General features: G+C 40.5%; 1 protein-coding gene across 4 annotated transcripts in view; it reads left to right on the top strand.

Moving 5' to 3' along the window:
* The window catches only part of FYB1 (FYN binding protein 1), a 164,868-nt gene that overhangs the window by 64,487 nt on the left and 77,101 nt on the right, over positions 1–23,280 (top strand). The gene's annotated exons all lie outside the window — the stretch shown is intronic.

Below are 23,280 nucleotides of genomic sequence, written 5' to 3'. Positions count from 1 at the left end.
CTTTGCTGAGTCCTAAAGTAGTACCTAACTAGGATAAGCCAAAGGGACACTTTAGTCTCCTTCGGGGTAAATAGCTTAATTTTCTTCCGGAGATGTTACAATCCTATGGCACGTGCTAAAACTTGATGCCGAATGGCCTGACTTCCCACGTCATTGTAACCCTGCAGAGTGACAATGGAAGCTCACTTATACCTGAAATGATTAATATTTTAGGCCAATAATGTGCAACTATTGTTTATTATTGGGGAAGGTGGAGAAGGATGCTTGTGGAATAGAGACCACACCACTATCAGACATATTTTCTTCCTAACAAAAATATGGCCTAATTAAAGCAGTTCTAAGTATAAGTATGTTTTTCTTTTTTGGTTCTGCAGAAGCATCTTGCAGTCTATCATCTTCCTCAGATCAATATCTTGCTGTTGATCAACAGATTAGTGATCAAATCCCCCATTAATCTATCCTGTAGAAAGCACATTTGAAATGATGCCATGATTATCCATCTTCTAGAAGGATTCAGCCTTGTCACGTTTGTGTCCTCCTCATCTGTCACCTTCTCATTTTAATACTGGTCCATAACTCAGAAACATTATTTTTGTGACAATTTCTAAAAGATCCCCTCTGACTTCCCTTAGTTCTTCTGTGCCTCAGATAAAATTAAAAAAAAAAAAAAATTAGCTATCATAACCTCCGTCTAACCTCTAACATCAAACCAGGGAAACTTAGTGATGTTAAGTAGAAATCCTTGGGCGTTTTATTCCATGTTCTCCATCTTTATTTCCACTCAACTCCCAGGTTTGAGGTGGTAACCAGTTGTCTCGTGTCATGCTGTTGAAATGCTAATGGAGTCCACTGCTCTACAATCCCGGCAAGGGACTGTCAGTATTGGTCAGTATTGAGCTGACCCCCAGTGCGATAAAGTTCCAAGGGACCAAGGCCAAACTGCCCATAGGCAGAGTGGGTCCTTGCCTTCTTTTCTCCCTTTCCCCCACGCTGACCTGCCTCCCTACTGCTCAAGTGCCCACGACACAATTTAGACTCTAACTCCTCCTATAATGTATCCCACCTCTAACTCAGATCCCTTGGAATATATTATCCTCCAAAAGTGAAGTAGTTCCCTCCTCATCCACCTTTTTCACAAATCAAAACTCAGTCCTTCTTGATTTGAACTGACCTCAGTTTAGTGTCAGGATAAAGCAAGCAGATTCCTAACTTTAAATTGTGGGTAACACCCCTTTAAAGCATTCACATTTTTTTTTAATGTTTAAATTTTTTAACTGATTTTTTTTTAAAATAGAAATTACATCTGGCTGAAAAAAAAAACAAGTATAAAATGATATACAGTCCTTATCTGTCATTTTCTGGGTCTTCTCAGCCTCTGCCCCACAGAAACCACTTTTCTTAATTTCTATGTCCATCCAGTTTCCTTATGTCTATGTAAGCAAATGTAAACATAGATATTAATCCCCTTGGCTTTATACTCAAGAAGTAGGACATTATATGCAATGCTTTGATCCTTGCTTTAAAAAAAAAAAAATCTTGTATATCTTTTCATATTTTAATAAGAGGTAACTGAATATTCTTTAGAGTTGCATAATCTTCTGGTAAATGAATGACTTACCTAATCGATTGAAGAACTTGTACTGTTTCCAAACCTTTTCTCTTCAAAACAATGCTGCAAAAAATAAGCTTGTATAGGTGACTTATATGTTATTTTCTGAACACTGAGTATTTCCTAACAGGCAGGTCTGCTGACTCCTGATCCTACCACTGCTATTTTTCCCAAACTACACTAAGGAATTTAGCATTCCACTTAAGAAGGTTAAAAATATACCAGATTTAGAAACTATATAGTGTTCGAATTAACCAATGCTTCATCTAATTACTCTGCAGGTTTTCAAAGCTCTAAAACTATTTTTTCTTAGCCTTCTACCTGATTCCTTCCTTTCCAGGTTCACATCCAACCCCTTAAACCTCTTCCCCAGACCTACTCTCCATCTTTTATCATCTTTGTCCAGTATATTGCCCATCAAAAATATGTATTATTTATTGAGGACTTGTTACATACCAGATACACACTACTCTGTTCGCTCCTCCCAAGAACCCAATGAAATAAGAATTCTATGAGGAAACTAAAGTTCAGAGATGTTGGGTAATTTACCCAAGGCTGTACCATGACTAAGCAGGGGCAGAGCTGATCCTTGGGTGTCTCTAATTCCAGGGCTAGGGTCCCCCTCACCACACTCCCTGCTAGGCTCCTTCTCTTGAAACATAGGATATCTTGAGATAATAATTGGGGCATAAGGGATATTCAAAGAATTCTCATTCTTCTCTCTCTCTCTCTCTCTCTCTCTCTCTCTCTCTTCTTTGGCTGAAACTTTTTTTTTTTAACTACAAATACCACCGTAAGCTACATGAAGACAGACACCAGTCTGCTTAACATTATTTATTTGGAGCATAGAAATAATACCTTCTTGTTCATTGCTCGCGTCTGTCATCCCACCAAAGTCTATTTAATCAGATTTTAGTATTAATATTCTCTATAGCTTAGCAATTACTTTAACGAATTAGATAACCCCTGTCAGTAGGCTTGCATTCCATTGAATAGAGGTTCCATGTGAAATGAATATTACACATGGGGTCTATATTATAGATCTGTTTGACTGACTTACTAGTAAACCATAAGCTCGAATATAACATACTGTTTTTCTGAACATGAAGCTAATAACTTTTTTCCCCCAGAACCATTTGGGATTACAAAAGCGTAAACTTTCAAAAGATAAAAAATCCAAAATATCAAAATGTTTTCTAAACTAACCTTGTCTCTGGTTCCTTTTGTTTCCTGGGCCAGCGGTGAGAAGAGTTCATCCTAAGCATGAGTGTGTGCCCAACCAGCAAAGTTTTGGTTGTTAAGATCCCCTGGTTTGACTGTTGGTTTGCATGTGGGAGTTAGTAATAAATCTGCTTGGAAATATTCCATCCAACCCTTTTCCTGGTCTTGTTCTTAATACTGGAGAGAAACTAAGCTCATCTTTCTATATGTTAGCTTTAAGAATGATCAGTTAAGCATCCTGACAATTGAAAAGGTAAAGCCAGGGTCCCAGTGGGTATTAGCAAAGGGCTAATGGTGTGACTGACCCCTCCATACCTGCTTATGCGTCGCTTCAACTAATCCAGCCAGCAGTAGTTTGGAACCTAAAGGTGCCCGGGCTATTTTCAGCAGCAAGGATAGGAGGAGGCACGATTCTCCTTCATATACCCTAAACTATCTCTCTCTAAAATTGGATATTCATACATCACGTTATATCAATGTGTGCTGTTCCAAACCATTACAAGGGAAAGGGATTCTATGCTCAAACACATTTTAAAAATTGGGGGGGGGTGGTAAGTAGACTTTTTTACAGCAGAGTTTCTACAGGCATTTGATATAATACTGTACACTTGGAATCTAAGAACAAGGAACCTAAAAAACAGATCCCAGGCACGTTTTCTGGGTTTTTTTTCTTTTTTAATTTAATTTAATTTTTTAAATTTACATCCAAGTTAGTTAGCATATAGTGCAACAATGATTTCAGGAGTAGATTCCTTAATGCCCCTTACCCATTTAGCCCATCCCCCCCCCACAACCCCTCTAGTAACCCTCTGTTTGTTCTCCATATTTAAGTCTCTTCTGTTTTGTCCCTCTCCCTGTTTTTATGTAATTTTTGCTTCCCTTCCCTTATGTTCATCTGTTAAGTGTCTTAAAGTCCTCATATGAATGAAGTCATATGATATTTGTCTTTCTCTAATTTCGCTTAGCATAATACCCTTTAGTTCCATCCACGTAGTTGCAAATGGCAAGATTTCATTCTTTCTGACTGCTGAGTAATACTCCATTGTATATGTATACCACATCTTCTTTATCCATTCATTCATTGATGGACATTTGGGCTCTCTCCATACTTTGGCTATGGTTGATAGTGCTGCTATAAACATGGGGGTGCATGTGTACCTTCAAAACAGCACACCTGTATCCCTTGGATAATACCTAGTAGTGCAATTGCTGGGTCGTAGGGTAGTTCTAATTTTAGTTTTTTGAGGAACCTCCAGACTGTTTTCCAGAGTGGCTGCACCAGTTTGCATTCCCACCAGCAGTGCAAAACAGATCCTCTTTCTCTGCATCCTTGCCAACATCTGTTGTTGCCTGAATTGTTAATATTAGCCATTCTGACAGGTGTGAGGTGGTATCTCATTGTGGTTTGATTTGTATTTCCCTGATGATGAGTGATGTTGAGCATTTTTTCATGTGTTGGTTGGCCATCTGGATATTTTCTTTGGAGAAGTGTCTATTCATGTCTTTTGCCCATTTCTTCACTGGATTTTTTTTTTTTTTTTGGAGGTGTTGAGTTTGATAAGTTCTTTTTAGATTTGGATACTAACCCTTTATCTTATATGTCGTTTGCAAATATCTTCTCCCATTCTGTCAGTTGCCTTTTAGTTTTGCTGATGGTTTCCTCCGCTGTGCAGAAGCTTTTTATTTTGATGAGGTCCCAATAGTTCATTTTTGCTTTTGTTTCCCTTGCCTCTGGAGCCATGTTGAGTAAGAAGTTGCTGTGGCCAAGGTCAAAGAAGTTTTTGCCTGCTTTCTCCTCGAGGATTTTGATGGCTTCCTGTCTTACATTGAGGTCTTTCATCCATTTTGAGTTTATTTTTGTGTTTGGTGTAAGAAAGTGGTCCAGGTTTGCTTTTCTGCATGTCACTGCCCAGTTTTTCCAGCACCACTTGCTGAAAAGACTGTCTTTATTTCATTGTATATTCTTTCCTGTTTTGTCAAAGAAGAGTTGGCCATATGTTTGTGGGTCCATTTCTGGGTTCTGTATTCTGTTCCATTGATCTGAGTGTCTGGTTTTGTGCCAGTACCCAGGCACATTTTCTGAAACATCTCACAGATTGGGCCAGTTCAGAACACTGAAAAGTTAAAGGCAAAGCTGTATGGTACACAGACTGAAAGTGAAGCATGGGTCAGCTTCAGGTGGCCACGTTGTTCTGCTAACTCACTGTCTATGTGTCTGATGTGCATTTTGTGGCTGTTGTCACTCTTACTTTCGGCTCCATCCTGAGCCCACTCTACTTCGTTTGCCTTCCTTGGTCTTTGGGAAAGCAGTTTGCCATAAGACCTCTGGATCTTCTGTTCCAGGTTGAAACTTCTGGGGAACCATTGACTGTTAATTGGGCAGCTTACCTGGGTTTAACTCTAAAACAGAAATGCCTGGGGTGCCGGGGTGGCTCAGTCAGTTAAACATCCGACTCTTGATCTCTGCTCAGGTCATGGTCTTACCGTTTGTGGGATTGAGTCCCATGTCAGGCTCTGTGCTGACCGTGTGAAACCTGTTTAGGATTCTCTCTCTCTCTCTCTCTCTCTCTCTCTGCCCTCTGCCACTTGCACTCTCTCCCTCAAAATAAATAAATAAATATTTCAAAAAGATAAATAAAATAAAGCAGAAATGCCTCTGAAAGAGCATTCCCTCTCTTAACCACAAAAGCCCACAAGCCACTGTTCAAATCTTAAGAGCTTCCCATTCTTCATCTTTCTCTCTAAGTTCTCAACTTCTGCTCTTCTAAGATAAACCAGCTCCTCAGTCTAAACCCTGTTCTCACAAACAACCTGCCTTATCCCAACAGTAACCTTTGGGCATTTTTTTATCTAATGTTTTCATCATTTTTATAACCAATCTACATGGTCTTTATTTTTACATTCTGGCATTTAAATTTACTGTGGAGAAGTCTGGGACCACCCTGAATTTCCCCCCCTTTGAACGTGATTATCTTTTCTATCTGGATTCCCAAAGAATCTTTGGGAATCTCTGTCTTTAAGGTTTAAAAACCTAGCCAAAGTATGTTAGTGTCAATCACTCCATCATCAGTATTTTCTGAGAGATGTTCCTCTTTGCTTTTGGGGATTTTCTGTTCCATATGAATAGAGGTCACACCAATTTCTTTAGATCTGGCTGATGGGTGACAAATGCATGTGTTCTAATCCAGTATGATCAATTCACCAGCTCTGAGTGTTGCTTCTAATCCACTCTTCTGTGGAGCAAAAGATAGCTGTGCTGGTCTTGAGGGCTGGATGCTGTTCCATTTTCTGAGATTTCATTTTGTTTCCTATACCAGGGCAAGGCCAATCATGGTGGCTCATCCCCCTTCTGCCTCTGATATGATGCTGTCATGGTATTTAGGGCTTTCACGCTATAGGTTTCTCCTTGACCTTCCCCAGAGTGTTCACTCACCCCTGAGCCCACTTCTCCAACCTGGAGTGTACTAAGGAGAACTCACAGGTTTTCTAAAATCAGTGTCTTCTGGAGGCACCTGGGTGGTTCAGTCCAGTAAGCATCTGACTCTTGATTTTGGCTCAGGTCATGATCTCACAGTTCTTGAGTTCAAGCCCCATGTTGGGCTCTGGGCTGACAGTGAGGAAACTTCTTGGGATTCTCTCTCTCTCCCTCTCTTTCTGCTCCTTCCTGGTATGTTCTCTCTCTCTCTCTCTCTCTCTCTCTCTCTCTCAACAAACAAACTTTAAAAATTTTAAATTAATCAAATCAAGTCACTGTTTTCCCCCAGTATTGCTCCTCATTCTAGGGAACAAATGGAAAGCTTTATTTGCCTCCTATGGCACCTCTGTTTCTTCCCCTAGGCCAACATTTGTTGATGTTTATCCAACTATGTTATTTTTATGGGTGATGGCCACTAAAGTGAGTTTGGGATATTATTTATCTTGCCCTATTTTAGTTTTACTGTTTTATTTTGGAATTGGAGGAGGGACATTCTGTAAGTCTCCCTCGTTAATTAATATTAAATAGGTATTTCAGTTATGATCTAGCTATCAGCAACACTTCCAAAGGAACCATCAATGCACTCCTTCACAAGGCAGAAAGGAGACTGATGTGAAGTGCATGGTCACTGCTTGTTTCGTATCCTCTGGACTATGCTGGCTGGTCAAAGACACTCCGATGACCACTCCAGGAATCTATCCTGAAGAGTTTTTCAGGTCACAATCAAGGTGAAGGGCAAGGGAGAGTTCCAGCTACCTGATGGGAGTTTACCTCTGGAGTGTGGGTAGTGTCTGACCTCTAAAAACCTGAAAACTCCCTGAAAGTAGTTATATTTTAAGCTTTTAACAGCCAATTACTTTATACTGAGACTAGTAGAAGAATGGAGTACTGGAGAGGAAAATGAGCCGGAAGAAGGAGAGGACACTGGGGCTGACCTCTGAGGAAGGCAGCTTCCTCTCTTCAGGGTCTAAGTCATTTTTGTCACCGAAAAGCCCCCTCCACATATTTTGCTTCCTGGTTCCTTGCTCTGTGCTTTCTTTGGCTTTAAATTTCTTCCTTAACTGTTCAGGTGCCAGCTCGTCTTTTAATATTAGTTTTAGCACAACAGTGGTCCATACTTGTCATCTAATCTGCAGGGGAAATTTTCTTTATAGTGATAGTCAACCATATCTGTATGAGGGACTATGGCTTTTCTTAGTTAGGGAAGAGAAGTTTCTGTAAAACCCAGTTTGGAGCAACATACCATGATTTATCCTATTGTAATAACTTCCTGTGATCCAACAGCAAGTTGGTATATTTTTAAGCTGCTTACAAAAGAAAATATGGAAATATTGCCTAATCTAGTGGCATTATGTCAACATAGGATCTGTGCTAGATCCAAGAAGATACAGCAACTTACAACATAAATATTTTCTTTTATAGTGACTGACTTACCCATAAATAAAGTATAAAATGCATATGAGATGTTTAGTATATACCAAATTTGATTTAAATTATTTAAGTCTTAAAATAGTCATGTAACCCATAGAGGGAAAAGCATTAAAATGAAATGCCAAATACTTAAGAAAGAAAAATTAGAAAGTCAAATCTAAAAATCAAATACAAATACATATTGAGTCTAATAATCAAATACACACTCTTCCTGATTTACTTTCAATTGTGTTTGCACACATTAAAATATTTTAAAAACTAAAAAAGAAATTTAAAGACTAGATAGGAAGATTGGGTAAATGTTATAATTCAGTCTGCTCACTGGGCAGGAGATACCTTGCTTCATATAATCTGCTAAAACTGTTTCCAAGCCAGTACCCTTTTTTTAAAGGATTGGATTTCCACCATATGCATTTGCCACTAAAGGCTCCTTCTTGGCCGTGACGAAAATTATTTCTGAATATTATGGGTTCATATGCTAATGACACCTCTTTGTGCATATGTTTTTTATTTTCAAACCAAAGTGAAATTAACTTACATGACACATGAATAACTCCAATTATTGAAAGAACAAATTATGCCTCAGGAGGAGAAGTCCAGCTGCTTGTTTTTACAAATATATCTGGAAATGTCCGTTTCTTTTAGAGGAAACACCATCATGATAGTTATGGCAAGGCTCTAAAGCCCCGAGAACCACCTAGAGCACTAGATTGTTTGTTTCTCCAGCATCTGAGAAACAGGGAAGAAAGATTCTAGAAGTCGGAGACTTTAACTGCCATATTAACCACTAGCAAACACACACACACACACAAACATGTTTCTCTTCCGTTTAAATTGCCACTAAAGAAAAACGATTGTACTTTATTCTGTCTGGCACAGCAAAGGTAGAGAAAACACGTACAACAGCCAATGGCAATAGATACTATCAGGAAAAAGTAACTGAAGGTGAGACATCTGGCTGTAGAAAAAAATCTGAACAGAAAACCATATGAGGTTTTTCTTTCCCCAAAGTAAGAACGGGTGTCATAGAAGCACTATCTGTATTTATTATAGCAGTTGGCCTCTCTCTGCAGCTGCACGTCTGCACACAACGGCTTCTTCAGCCAGCGGCACGCTCCTGGCAACCGAGAGTGTGTTTTTCCAGGGCTGGCAGTGGATCTGTTGAGGCACAGGAAAAGGTTCTTGCCACATAACACCACTATTCTCTTGATCTGCCTGTAATTCTCAGAACCATCACGTAGTGCATCTGGCATTCAAGAGCATCGTGTGTAGTGATACCACGAGTACAACCAGGCGGCTGAAAATCGTTCCAAAGTAAGCGCAAGGCGGATAAATACCACAGGTATCCAGATTGTGTTCGAGTGTCCGTTCCCCCTGTTCAGGAATAACAGTTGCTCAACTCCATTAAGGGGAGAAAGGATCCTGGATGAGTACTAAAAGTGCCCCCTCGTAGTGGTTTCTTTTTAACTCGTACAGTATTTTCTATTTTTGTTCCAAATTGTCACCTTAAAGAAGTTGATGTACTCACATCCTCTCAGTTACTGAGGATCTGGACTGCAGCTTCTCCAGGACCCCCTTCTCCCTGTTTCCAGAACTTCAGCTTCACACACAAACACACACACACACACACACACACACGCACGCATACACACACGCACATGACTTTCTCCTCAGCCGCTTCTTCAAAAGCAGTCTCATGTGGAAGGAGGATAAGTCAAGTTTACAAAATACATTTGTCATTCATGTTACTCTAAAATGAAGAAGATTTTCTTGACCTGATAGAGCAGTTTAACAGGCAGGAAACCTCACTATATTGTAGAAAGAAGACGTCTTTGATTTCTCTGAAGCCTTGAGTCCTTAGTCCTCACGGGGAGAAATTAATCATGTCTGGCTGAGTGGCATGAAAGCAGATGAGGTTTGTAGATCTTCTGCCAGATCTCTATCTGCCGGTTGGGAACTCTTGCTTTCTTCGCTAACTCTGAGTGATTATCTAAATGGACCTACTGGTTGGGTGGACTGTTACAAGGTGAGGCAGTGTGTTAGCTCAAACTGCTAGTTACAAAAATATTCGTGGCTTAGAAGCAGCAGAAATTTCTGTCTCACGGTTCTGGAGGTTGGGAAATCCAAGATCAAGGTGCGGCAGATTTGGTGAGAACCCACTTCCTGGTTGTCTTCTCACAGCGTGGGAATGGCAGAGGGATAAGGGAGCTCTCTGGCGTCTCTTCTGTAAGGGCATTAATCCCATTCATGGGGGCTCCAGCCTCAGGACCCCATCACCTCCTAAAGGCCGCCATCCTAGCACCATCACATTAGGGATTAAATTTCAACACGTGAATTTGAGGGACGCATTCAGTGTACAGAAGATGGCCTGTGACATTCAACCTAGCAAATGGTACTCCGCCACAACGCACCCAACTGCCTCCCTCCTATTCTCTTGCTTTCTTCTTCATTCTTGCCTTCTAAGCTCTGATTATGTTTTTAATCGTATTCTTTTCCATTCTTCCGTACCATCACTGCAAATCTCCTTTCTTTTGGGTCAATGAAACCTATTAGTAGAACCTACAGAAAATGCTGAGCTTTATGGAGGCATGACCACCAAAGAGGCTGCTGAGTTCTGAACTACTAAGAAACCATGGTTAATTACATGGGCCAACATGATTTTGAAATGGAAAACCTAAGGCAGAAAATAGAAAAGCTGCTGGTGTGCTCCTTAAAGTCTGGATAAAGTCGGGCACCTGGGTGGCTCAGTGGGATAAGCATCCAACTTCAGCTCAGGTCATGATCTCATGAGCCCCACGTTGAGCCCCACGTTGGGCTCTGTGCTGACAGCAGAGAGCCCACTTTGGATCCTCTGCCCCCCTCTCTCTCTGCCCCTGCCCTGCTCTCTCTCTCTCGCTCTCTCTCTCAAAAATAAGTAAAAACTTTTTTTTTGTAATCTAGATAAAGTTAATTGCAAATGCCAGCCCGTGTTTCATGGAAAAATTGAATCCGATCAATGAAGCACAAAGCCACTTGAATTTTCAAGGTCACTTCAGGTTTCTAGCTCTTGCCTCTTCTAACTTGTCTCAGTTTAGGAACCGCCTCTCTGACCCTGCGCTGTACTGCAGTCACCCAGACAAGACTTGTAGCCTTTCCTCAGTTTTCACCACAAACCACTCACCGAAGACGTTTGTGTGCGTGACAGACTTCAGTGAAGGTGTCAGACACTGGAGTCATTTACATTGCATCAAAGCCAGAAATTTAAAACAGAATATTGGCAGCTAGGGATTTTACACCTCAGGTTCCCCTCACATCCTCTGCTGTTCACCTTCTCCTTTCCTTCCTCATTTCTTTGACCTTTCTTTCCTAAGGGCAAAGAAGAATCAGAACATTCTTTCTTCTTTTTTTTTTTTTTTTTTTTTAAGTTAATTTACTTATTTGAAAGAGACAGATGCGGGGGCACAGAGAGAGAAGGAGAGAGAGAATCTGATGCAGGGCTCAAACTCACAAACCATGAGACCATGACCTGGGCTGAAATCAAAAGTCAGACACTTAAACGATTGAGCCACCCAGGTGCCCAGAGAACATTCTGTTTTCTTTTTCAGGATAGTTTGGCTGTCTGCGATCCAAATCCTTACACTAAACTATTACCTTCCTTTGTATATCAACAGAAGTTCTTTATTCAAAAGTCTCCATGCCATTTCCTTTGAAAGTGGAAGACATTGGTGGGAGGGATGGCCAGTGGGGAGGAAGTGGTTTTATTTTGTATTGCTATTAATGGCCATTATATTACCAGAAACAAGCTGCTAATAAATAGAATACACCCAGGGGAGTTAGGGTGATGCTACTAGAAGTGTGAGAACTAAACCGTTCCAATTGTTGGGATTGTTTGATCCTCCCATCCATTTTCTTTTATTTTTTTATTTAAAAAAATTTTTTAATGTTTATTTTTTAGAGAGAGAGAGAGAAACAGAGCACAAGCAGGGGAGGGGCAGAGAGAGAGAGACACAAAGAATCCAAAGCAGGCTCCAGGCTCTGAGCTGTCAGCACAGAGCCCGACGCGGGGCTTGAACTCACAAGCCATGAGATCATGACCTGAGATGAAGTCAGACGCTTAGCTGGCTGAGCCACCCAGGTGCCCCATCCCATCAATTTTCAGTGACTGATGACCAAAGATCCTTAAAAAATAAGATCTATTTTTAGATAGAAATGTTAGAGATGACTTTCTTCTATCACACATGGGATTTGTAAGTTTTCAGATTCTTTCCTGAATTAAAATATTTCAAGGACACCCATGCAAATCAATGTTCCCTACACGTTTTCCTAACCATTCTGACACTAAATGGGTCTCTAAGGAGAAAGATGGCCAAAATGGGTAGATGGTCTGATCAACAGTGTATGTGTCATATACTCAGAAGGAACAAGAGAACATCAAAATTGGGTCTTACTCTTTCAAAGATTCTCAAACTTTAAGTTGCATAAGAAAACCCCAAAGTTTGTAGTTCAAGAAGCCGGATGGGACCCAGGAATTAGGATAGTTATCAATGTCACTAAGTGGTTCTAATGCAGGTTGTCCTGAGATCACATTAAGAAATACTGCAGGCTGGGAGAGCTGTTACAGTGGGGGAGGGGAAGGAGAATGGTGGGGAGAGGAAGGGCTTCTTCCTAAGCCATAGGTATTTTTTTAAAAACAAAAGAAATGCTATACCACTGAGACAGGACACTGAGAGTCAGTGATTACATCCAAACATGGAAATGAGTGAGTGATCTGTTTAAGCAAACAGGTAGTATCCTATGGTTGATCTTAAAAATTTGCCTAGTTAAGGAAAGTGCAAAGGTGATAGATATTCAAATATCTAACATCTGGATGGCTGGCACCAAAATCCTGAAAATTCTTTACTGTGTCAGGCATTGACCTGTTAGTTGCTGGATCACAAAGAGGTCCAGGGGTCACTAAGTGGTATCTGGAACCCTTGGAGGACTTTAGCTAGTTCATTCTTTTAACAGCTGGTGGTGAAATTGTATACATCAGCTGACTGGTGCCCACCAGCTGGCCCTGACTGTCAGCCAGGAGTAGTGTAGTACTCCCCGGCCCCCCCCAGAACACCTGTAAGCAAGGACTCTGCCACTCTCTCCCCCTCTTTCCTTTCTTCCTTTTTTCTGTTCTCTATTCCCTTTTGTTTTCATCTCTTTTCTCCCCTTCTGCCATCCAGTGGCCTTCAGGTTAGCTCAGCACAGTGTTTTTCACCTGGCACATATAATTAGTATTCATCAAATTAAACACCCATATTTAGCACTACAGGTAGTATTGAAAGGCAAAGAAGAACAACACAAGTGCTCCCTAAGATGAACAGACTCAGAAAGCCTGAATGGGGGTGCCTGGGTGGCTCAGTTGGTTAAGTGTCTGACTCTCGGTTTCGGCTCAGGTCATGATCTCAGAGTTCATGGGTTTGAGCCCTGTGTGGAGCTCTGCGCTGACAGTGCGGATGGTGCCTGCTTGGGATCCTCTCTCTCTCCCTCTCTCTCTGCTCCTCCCCCACTCATGCTCACTCTCTCTCTCTCAAAAATGAATAAATAAGAACGAAAGAAAGAAAGAAAGAAAGAAAGAAAGAAAGAAAGAAAGAAAGAAAGAAAGAAAGAAAGCCTGAATAATTGTGTGCCATTGTAAGAACTGCCACTTGGTTGACAGAGGCCAGGATGACCCTGGAGCCCACAGTTTTGCCCAAGGTGACTTCACTTGTTACCTCTGGATGTCCCCATGCTTGCTGAGGGCCCTCACTCTCCCCTCCACCCAAACTGACCAGGAGCGCTAAGGAAAGAGCAGAATCAGAAGCTCTGGATGTTTCTATGCTCTCAATCTGGTCACCACTCAAGGGCAACTGTACTGGCCTAGTTTCTCCACCATGTAGATAACATCACTTGGTAACAACGTTCATCTTTTTCTTCAACAATGTTTAGGGTATTATGAATCTAATCTTTAAAATAGGCCTATATTAATATAGTACTTCAAAAAAATTAAGCCAATGAGAAAGAAAGCTAGGTGGTTGTCCAAAAATAAAGGGTGCATTTCCTCTCTACCGCTTTTTGGTTGATCTTCAAAGGAATGCAAGTTTGAAGAAAAGTGCTCTCAAGTTTTGATGCTGGGGACAAATTCCTGCGTCTGTGAGTCTAACGAGAAAAGGAGTGGGTGAATGTGGCATAGATAAAAACAGGTGTTTTTTTTGAGCTTGTCACTATTTTTGTGAGCTGGAAACTTGTTTTTAATCTTGCTGCAAAGTTGATTGGAGAGCCTTCAGGAAGCCCTATGAGCACTGAGTGATCTAGGAGAAGTGGGGTGTATTTTAAGACAGGAACACTCTTTGGTTTTGAAAAGCACAGTTTACATGAGTGTTTTTGATCAGGGAGCATTCAGAGCAGAGGCTTTGTTGTTAGAGAGCCTCGGGATCCAGTAAAAGCTTCAACAGTTACCGTGGGACCCCAAGGAAGGTCCTCAGCCCCCCTCCACCTCAGTTTTCTCATCTGTTCATAAAGAGAAGTCTACTCTGCTGTTGGGTTATTGTGAGGATTAAACAGAAATGCATGACAAATATTTAGTATGGTTCCTGATATAGCCTAAAGACTCAAGTCATTGGCATCAATTTAATTACATTTGCCAAAGGGGGAAAGGAGAAATTCTCAAATAAAGACCCCATTGATAAATACAGGAGTAGTAGATGGTGTCCATCAAGAGTTGCCTCAGGTATCAGCCAGTATCAGCCACAATGTCGGCCACTTGTCGCAAATATTAAATCCCACTGTGATTTATTTAAACACACGTAAAAGATTTTCATTATCACTATATCAGCTTGATCCTTTGAGATGTTGTATCTCCTTGCATCTCTCTCGCCACATTACTCTTTCTTTCCGTGTGAGATCTACTATTTGTTGACTCAAGTTTTCCTTTGTTGGTACGGGCTTTTCTTAAATGCGGAGGTTCTTCATTTGTGTGCGTGGGGTACTGGAGATTCAGTTAGATTGTTTGGTGTTTCTGTTTGTGCAGCCAGATTGGGTGAAGATCCCAAGTTCAGTGGAGCAAGAGGGTGGCTGAGTGTGCTGTAGGGAGGGCACTTTATTGGCTAGTCTTTGCCAAGGATGGCCCCTCCCTCCTGGACATCGCAGCGCCTGCAGCTCTGTTCAGATTCCTCGTTATTCTCTCAATTCCTGTTGTGCAGAAATCCAACCACCTTGCTACACATGTTTTGTTCCCCCAAGTACTCACCCTGAGCCCCTCCCTACCCCCAGCATTCTCCATCTCTGGGTATAGAGCACTCTGGGTGGGCTCTCACTCTTTTTCACCCTCTCTCGTCTTCCTTTTGGACTTCTGTTTTCTCTTTGAGCTGATCTCTCTTTAAATCTGTCTTTTAGGGATTTCTCATGGCTTTTAGTTCACTGTGGATTTACTTTCTTGTTTTCCAGTATATTTATGGTTTGCTTATGTGTTTGTTATCACTTTTTCCAATATTTCTACAGATTTGAGGTAAGAGAGCTTACTACAGCATGTAGTCAGCCTGTCATCTTGACTGGGAACTTTTAATCATGTATCTAAGAGGAAAAACATTAATAGGACCTTTAACCATTATAAAGTATCAATATCAGAAAAAATACCCAACGGGTCATCTTAAAGGAATCACCTAATGTTTGGGTTTACACAATGCAAAAAAAAAAAAAAAAAAAACCTGAAAAATTCAACCATCCACAAGTATTGGTAGTGTGTATATGTCAGTGTAGAGTTTGCATCTAGTAATAAAAAATAAGATAAATGTCCTAAAGAAGCAAATTGTATAGGTTTTTCACTTTTTGAACTATGTTGCAAGAAAAACAATGTTTACATTAATGAGTATTTCTTTCCTATCCCTAAGAATTTATTAGATCTAAAGGTAGAGCTTCTAGAAAAGTGCTGAGTGCTTAAATGACATGTAATTTATTATTGGGAATTTAAAAGTTTTATATTCTTCAGAGAAAGGTTTTTCTTAGATTCCAGACTTATAGTATAAATGCTAGCAGAGTATAAGCTTGAATCAAAGTCAACTAAAGCTGGGTCAATACTGCTTTTACTTAAAGTGTTTTCCATTTAGTGGGGAAAAAAAATGAATGTAAATTGGTATTGAAAGATGTCCATGGGATAGAGATTAATTAACTTCTGATAAATGAGCTAGAGGTGATTTCTATAAATTTTTATAACTATGTCAGAACAGGTTGTGTATCATCTCTCACTTTTGAGAGAAAGCACTGGCTCAGAAGCTATATTCAGCAAGTATCTCTCTATAACACCATTAAAATAAATTTGAGGGCAAAGGGTGAACCATCAAGAAATGTATACATTTACTGAAGAGATTTTTTTTCCACACCAGTAAATTGATGTAAGTTACTTCAGCATCTTGATTCAACAAAGAATATTAAAGGAAAATCCCAGTTTTCAACAATGGTAGCACATTTGATAGCACACTCTGCAAGTACAAAATTAGTCTTTCCTTCAAATGGACTAATCATTCAATGTGAAAATTCCTTGGAAATTTTCTTGAAAAAGCAAGAGAATTAACATTTTTGTAGTCTGTGAGTGAACAGAAAAAAGAGACATTTGTATCAATTATACATATTACCCAATAGTTTAGGATTTCCATGTTAAAATGTCTCAAAATAACCCATTTAACTTTTGTTTTCAAATTTTCATATTTTAGTAACTTAAAATAATTTAGTCAACAACATTGATTTTATTAAGATAGGTATACCTCTTTGTAGAAGAAAATCACCAAACTTTCTTTTGGTTAAAATAATTGAATTGTTTATTATTGTAACTTTTTGTTATTCTATTCAAGTACAGCACTGCAAAATGTTTCAGATTTCACTGATCAATTCATTGAATTATAATTCACCTCAAAATTTTGGAAACTATCTGCTTTAGATAGTTTTATGAAAAATACAATCAGATTTTCTGATATGGCCACAAAATCAATCTAGAAAATTCATTTTTATACAGTTTTTTAAGTTTATTTATTTATTTTGCGAGAGAGAAAGAAAGCACTCATGCACGTCCGGGGTAGGGTAGAGAGGGAGAGAGAAAAATCCCAAGCAGGCTCCCCATTGTCAGTCCAGAGCCTGATATGGGGCTCAATTCCACAAACTGTGAGATCATGACTTAAGCTGAAATCAAAAGTCAGATGCGTAACTGACTGAGCCACCCAGGCGCCTCGAAAATGAGTTTTTACTACATTACTATGTTCTTTCCAATCGCTGAATATTGGGTTTTCTTTTAAGTTGCTAAATACAACTAAGTTTGACATTAGATGAAGTAAATTTTCATCACTTCAAAATATCTCACCTGACACCTATTATAAAATTTTCTTTTTACCCATCGTTTCTCAAGGCATTGTTTCTCCCAGGGTGGCCTGTGAACCATCTACACCAGAACAGGCTCAGACACTTCAAAAAACTTAAGACTGCTGCTGCCCACCCCCAATTCCATCACCACCATAGCCCTCTTGCTGAATTGGAACTGCTGGCTTTGGGGCCTATGTATCTCCATTTTTAATAACTCGCCCAGGAGATTCTTTTGAACCTGACAATAGAAAAAAAACAAACTCAAATCAGTCTTTCTTTAAATGGCAACTACCATTTTAGATTTTACAAAGTCAAGAGCAGATTGTTTCAAGTGGTGTTAGGAACTCATTTTCCTTAGGAAAGCCCGGGATGGAGTAGGGATCGGAGGGGGGAGATACCAAGGAAAACCAGACAGCTGGTCGCAACCATGCCAGATTATCTTGTCAGGACACTGGGTTGTCCTGGCGTGCTGCTCGAGCTGGCATTTGGCAGTGGACTTGTGTAGCATCGCAGACGACTCCTGGACAGCACTGACTCTCCCATCACGCTGGGAAGCCCAGCTGGTCCTCCTGTAAGAGGCAGGTACCCTTAAGATAGGTCCTAGCAGACCAAATGCTCACATGACATTGGTTTTCAGCTGTAACTAACAACACCTTGAATACGACCACTTTCCTTCCTGGACCAGAGTTTGGAAATACCCACAGAGGGAAACATGTCAAGAGGAGGCATAGGGTCTTGGAAGACAGACTTTGTCAGTTTAGTTCGGCTTAGAGCTAGGGCTGCCTACAGTGTGTTTCCTTTTTTCCTGGGAAGACAATTCTGCCTCAGTGACACTTGAGGTTAATGAAACTTTCCTGAAACACCTAGAAAAACTAATAACAACAAATAGAAAAAGAAACAATACCACAAAAGTGTGCGAGACCCAGATACCAACTGCTGTAAAAGAAAGTAGTGGCATAAAGAAAGCCTTCTCTTATCCATTTCTTTACCTCCAGCTGGACACTGTATTCTACCAAATGTTTGACATCACCCACATACCAAGGACCCTGACCTTTGAAGGGCTTTAGCTATGGCTCCTTATCTTCTCTCTGATTTGGATGTGTGATGACCTAGATAGCAAGGGACACGATAGTGCTGAAATAAACTCTGTTTTCCCATGTTGTACTTGCATAGGCCACACTAACCCAGGTAAAATGACGTCCATGAGTCTCTTTGAAAGCCTTCTAGTTAATCAAAGCTTATATTAAACAAAGACAGAACTTAGGCCCAAGCAAAAGCATCTATTTTTATTGCTCAGAGGCACCTGCACAGTGCCTCTGGAAGCTTCCTCAAATTTTGGTGAAACCACATGATAGCGGTATATAATATTTGGTCACACCACACACATATGCACACACACATGCATGTTAATGGCATCTGTGCATGCCACCTGCTCTCCATTCACACCCCCATGGTTTAATGAACAATAAGAAGGTAAATGAGGTTGCAATGGAGATAAAGGAAAAAAAGCAGGAAAAGGTGGGACTGGGAGGTAAGCAGGGACCACTGTTATAGGCCATAATCAGCACTTGGAGCTTTTACTAAGTGTGAGGGTGATCTGGTCAGATTTGGTATTTGGGAAGGATTGTTCTAGAAACAATATAAAGTAGTCGGAGACCGTTGCAGTAATCCAGGCAGGGGCTTGTACTAGACAGGTGGCAGTAGAAATCAGGAAAGAGAATAAATAGATTAGAAAATGAGGCATTAGCTCTGTGGGAGGACCATGATTTTTATTTTGAACGTATTCAATTAGAAAAGGCTTTGGTGTTTCAAATACGCAGGTAGTTATAAGGGTCTGGAGCTCATAATAACTTGAGTTCTCTCTCTACATTGTTGACATGTCAGCCTGCTTCTTGTGAGCCAATGCTTTTCTGAGTTTTTACATTTCATCTGATAGACTACTCTCTAGATCTGTACTGTCCGCTACAGCAGCCACTAGCTACAGGGGGCTGCTAAAATTGAAATTAATTAAAATTTAAAATTCAGTTCCTAAGTTGCACCGACCACATTTTATATACTCCATAGCCAACAGTGTCTAATGATTATAGTACATGACAGCCCAGATACTAAACATGTCCATCATTCCAGAACATTCTACCAAACAGTGCTAATCTAATGACCTGCTGGTCTCTCAGCTACATCTATGAAACTGAATTAACATTTCCTGCAATATCATACCAGTTACATTCTATATGGTTTTAGTTATTTCTGTGCCTGAACCCTTGTGTGTTGTGAGTTCCATAAAAGCAAGGACCATGCCCTACTCATTCTCAAGCCCCTCACAATGCGCTTAGCAAGTACTTTGTACTATATGCTTAGCTAGCACTGGTTGAATAAATGAGTGAGTAACTGAGTAAGCCAATATCTAAAATTCTGTTTCAAAAACATATAGAAAAAAAAAACAGAAAAATAATCACTTTGGTATCTCTAACTTAGATTTTATGCTGATGATACAGCTACTAAAAATTGAAAATCAGAGTAATATAACCTGGCTTATAAGAGAGCTTCGTATGAGTTTATCACACATAATTATAACATGATCAGAGGAGAGGAAGGAGAGGTAGAAAGTAGAAGGTGTTCTCCCAAGCTGCCTTCTGCCCCTACTGCAGTCAGTTTGAACCAGACCAGCATTCAGTGGGTAACATCTACCACCCATTGCCACTTTGTGGAGACAACAGCAGCAATAGTGTCTGTTGCTATAACATCTCTGCTTCTCTCTGTCTTGAGTTCTGCCTCTAATGGGTCAAAATTGCTGGCCGGACAGCCATAGTTGTGGTGAGAGTTCTACCCACATAGTCTTCCTGGTACTGGGCAGTGTCACAATAGGGACTTCCCTAAGAGTCTTAGTCAACATCCAACCTCCATATGCTTCTGCAAAGGATGTCCTCATCACACCTAAGGATGGGAGGACTGGAATAGGAATTAAGTGTTGATGGAAGGCTTGGGAGGAAGAAGAGGCATAGGAAAATAGAATAGGCAAAGCTTGAGGAGAAACACACCCCTTCATCTTTCTTCCAGCCATATGATAGGGTCTGAAATAACTGTCCTCTTTATGCACTAGGAAGAGGAAACTGTAAGTGAGAATCAGTATTTTGGACATGGTAAACCACTGGGAAATGGTACACTTGTGGATAGTAACAATCATCATGAAGCACTAAGCATGTGCTAGGTGCCATACTAGACCCTAGAGATCCAACAGAGGTGAGCCGAATGCATCTCTGCTTCCTTGCTTGTCGTGTAAGAGGAGCAAGTCAGTGGGCACCTATACTGCCCCCCGATAAGCCATAAGGTAGGAAGAACACAGGTTCTGGGTGCCAGGAGACTTAGGTACTCCTGGAGGATCTAAGGAGAAGGCTTCCTATTGGAGCTGATGCCTAAGCTAAGCCCCAAGAGTAGGTGTCACCCAGGCCAGTGAAGAAAGAGGAGAGAGGCCCAGGAGAGGGGCTTGAGGGAGAATGGATGAGCAGGTCAGACGTCCGGGCAGAAGTGAGAGCTTGGCAGTGCCAAAGTGCAGTTTTCTGTAACTTAGAGTATCGGCCAGAGAAGTGTGGGAAGTGAAAAAGTTGCTGGAAAGATAAACTCTACATACTGTTCCCTGTCCCCTAGAACTAGAAAAGATCTCATCTTTTTTTTTTTTTTTTTTTTCCTTTTTCTTATTCTACCCCATGTTTCTTGCTCCTCCACAGGAATCCAAACCAATCCTGCTGCCGGGCTACAACACAGGGGCTGGTGCAGGGTGGGCTGCTGCACGTGGTCTGGAGCCAGGCAGGCTGCCTTTCATTCATTCCCAAGTCTGCCCCTCAGTAGCTGCCAGCCTCTGGGCAATTTAATAATTTGCTTGTTTCCTCACCTACAAATGAGAACAATGATGCTACCTACTTTCTAAAGTTTTGGAGGAATTACATGAATACTCCCATAAGTAGAGTTTTTAGTGCCAGGCACCTGGTAAGCACTCTACAAAAGGTTATCCGTCGTTATTATTTTGAACTAAAAAGGCTCTTGGTCGCTAATGAGGAAATCAACATTTAGCGTACATTTCCACGGGAAGCAATTTACAAACGTTTCTGTGCCCCAACCCACTGAGAATCAGGGCTCAGAAGAAGGTTTTAAAACTCAGTAAGTTTTCTATGTGTTACAGAAGGTGACATTTTTCTTAAAATAAGGGATTTCCTAAGATTATGAAAAAAGTTTCAGGTATCTATCAGAAAACTATTGCAATATGTTAAAAGATTTGGAAAAAAAACCCAAAGATAAGTTTCTTTAAAGATTTTTTTAAAAAATTAGCCTCAGTTATCAAAAACATAATGACAGGACCTCTGTGTTTTCTTTTTTAATCTTGGTGCAGTTAAAAAAAAAAAAAAACCTAAGTATCACTATTCTTCTTTCTACTTGGATATTGTATCAGTACTTCCTTTCTTCTCTCCCCACATTATATCAGTATATTCTTATTCTCCCCATTTTGCAACGAAGACACTGAGGCTCAGAGATTATTAGGTAATTTGGCCAAAGTTATGCAACTAGTAAGAGATGTAACCAAAATGGAACCCTGAGCCTTTTGACTAGAGTCTGAATTTGTACTCTGATATTTGAGCCTTAGCAAAATTTCATTCCCATAAGGTGCTTAGAACCCTGTAAAGCATGCAGAACACAGTCAATAAAGGCTAGATGATATCTCAAAATTGCCCATTGACATTGAGTTCTGTAGGATATTAATAAATGTTCTAGGGAAAAAGTAATTCAAGTATGTTTGGGAAATCCTGTGTTAAACAAAGTTAAATTCGTTGTTAACTGTAAGGTCTCTAATACACTACTGGGCATTATGAATATCAAAAATGATAATAGGGGTGCCTGGGTGGCTCAGTAAGCATCTGGCTTCAGCTCAGGTCATGATCTCATGGTTCACGAGTTTGAGCCCTGCGTAGGGCTCTGTGCTGACAGCTCAGAGCCTGGAGCCTGCTTCAGATTCTGTCTCCCTCTCTCTCTGCTCCTCCCCTGCTAATGCTCTGTCTCTCTCCCTCCCTAAAAAATAAATAAACATTAAAAAATTTTTTTAATGAGAGTATAGTTTAAGGCAATTTCCAAATCGTATTTGGCCATAGACCTTTTTTTTTTTTCTCTCAAAGTAGTTCAGTAGGACCAATGTTACCAGGAACTAATGATGGAAGACGTTCTGTATGAGGTAAATGCAGAGTGGCAGATAATACTTATAATTCAAATTCACTGGTGACAAATATTTCGCGTGTGTGAAAAAAGTTGTTTTACTGTACAGAGCAGAAACAGCATAAAAAGGAACTTGAAGTCAGTGTTCTAAATCTTAATTTGCTTGATATGGGGAAGCTGAGTGAGAACAGCTTTGCAAAAATATGTCACCAGTCAAGTAGGAAGTGGGCATTCTTGCAGCTTCTAACAGCTTCAGCCACTTTGTTGTTCAGAGCCAGAGATGCAAGACATCCTACCTCGGAAAGCACACATACACACACCTACAACCCCAAGAACATGAGCAAGATATGAAGAGTGTTGGGGATTTTGGTGGCACCCTTTGCGATATACAGATTGGTATACAGAGGTTCAAAAATTTGAAGTAAAGCAATTTCAAAGTTTGAAAAAGTTGCTGGGGCGGGGGTGGGGGGGGGGGAGAAATGGTTTTGTATTCCGAATGATTCCCTAATTCTATGACAACGGGTAGTTTGAGTGTTCTGAGTGGTAGCGAACCTCATCAGCCCACAGATACTGAATGGGACAATGTAGTTGTGTTTAATGTTGAGAGATTCCATTTGGAGCCCAACTCTATCAACTTTGGGTGACTTTGGCAAGTAATTTCTTTGACCACCTTCTCATTTGCAAAACAGGAAGAGAATGTGAATTAGACCACCTCTAAGGCACCTTCCAGCTCTACAGATATGCGAAATTGAAAGAAGAAGTAGGTTACATACCTCTTCTTTATGTTAATTCCCAGGAAATAGAAACTTCTCTGGATAGCAGGGGCCTTGTAAGAAGGCCGCAAGAAAATGATAAAAAACAATAAATGCTGGAGGTTAGCCACAGCCCCCAGGAAACCAGAAAAGTGTCTAGGCCCTAGCCTGCAGGCTGCTGTGTAATGTTATGAAATTCAGGGTGATGGTTCTGAAACAGTAATTGTGGGCCATGAAGGCCTGGAAATAATGACAGC

The sequence above is a fragment of the Puma concolor genome, chromosome A1, assembly GCF_028749965.1.
Source record: "Puma concolor isolate L17-30 chromosome A1, mPumCon1.1.hap2, whole genome shotgun sequence".
Classification (NCBI taxonomy): Eukaryota; Metazoa; Chordata; class Mammalia; order Carnivora; family Felidae; genus Puma; species Puma concolor.
This window is presented reverse-complemented; position numbering and strand designations above follow the sequence as displayed.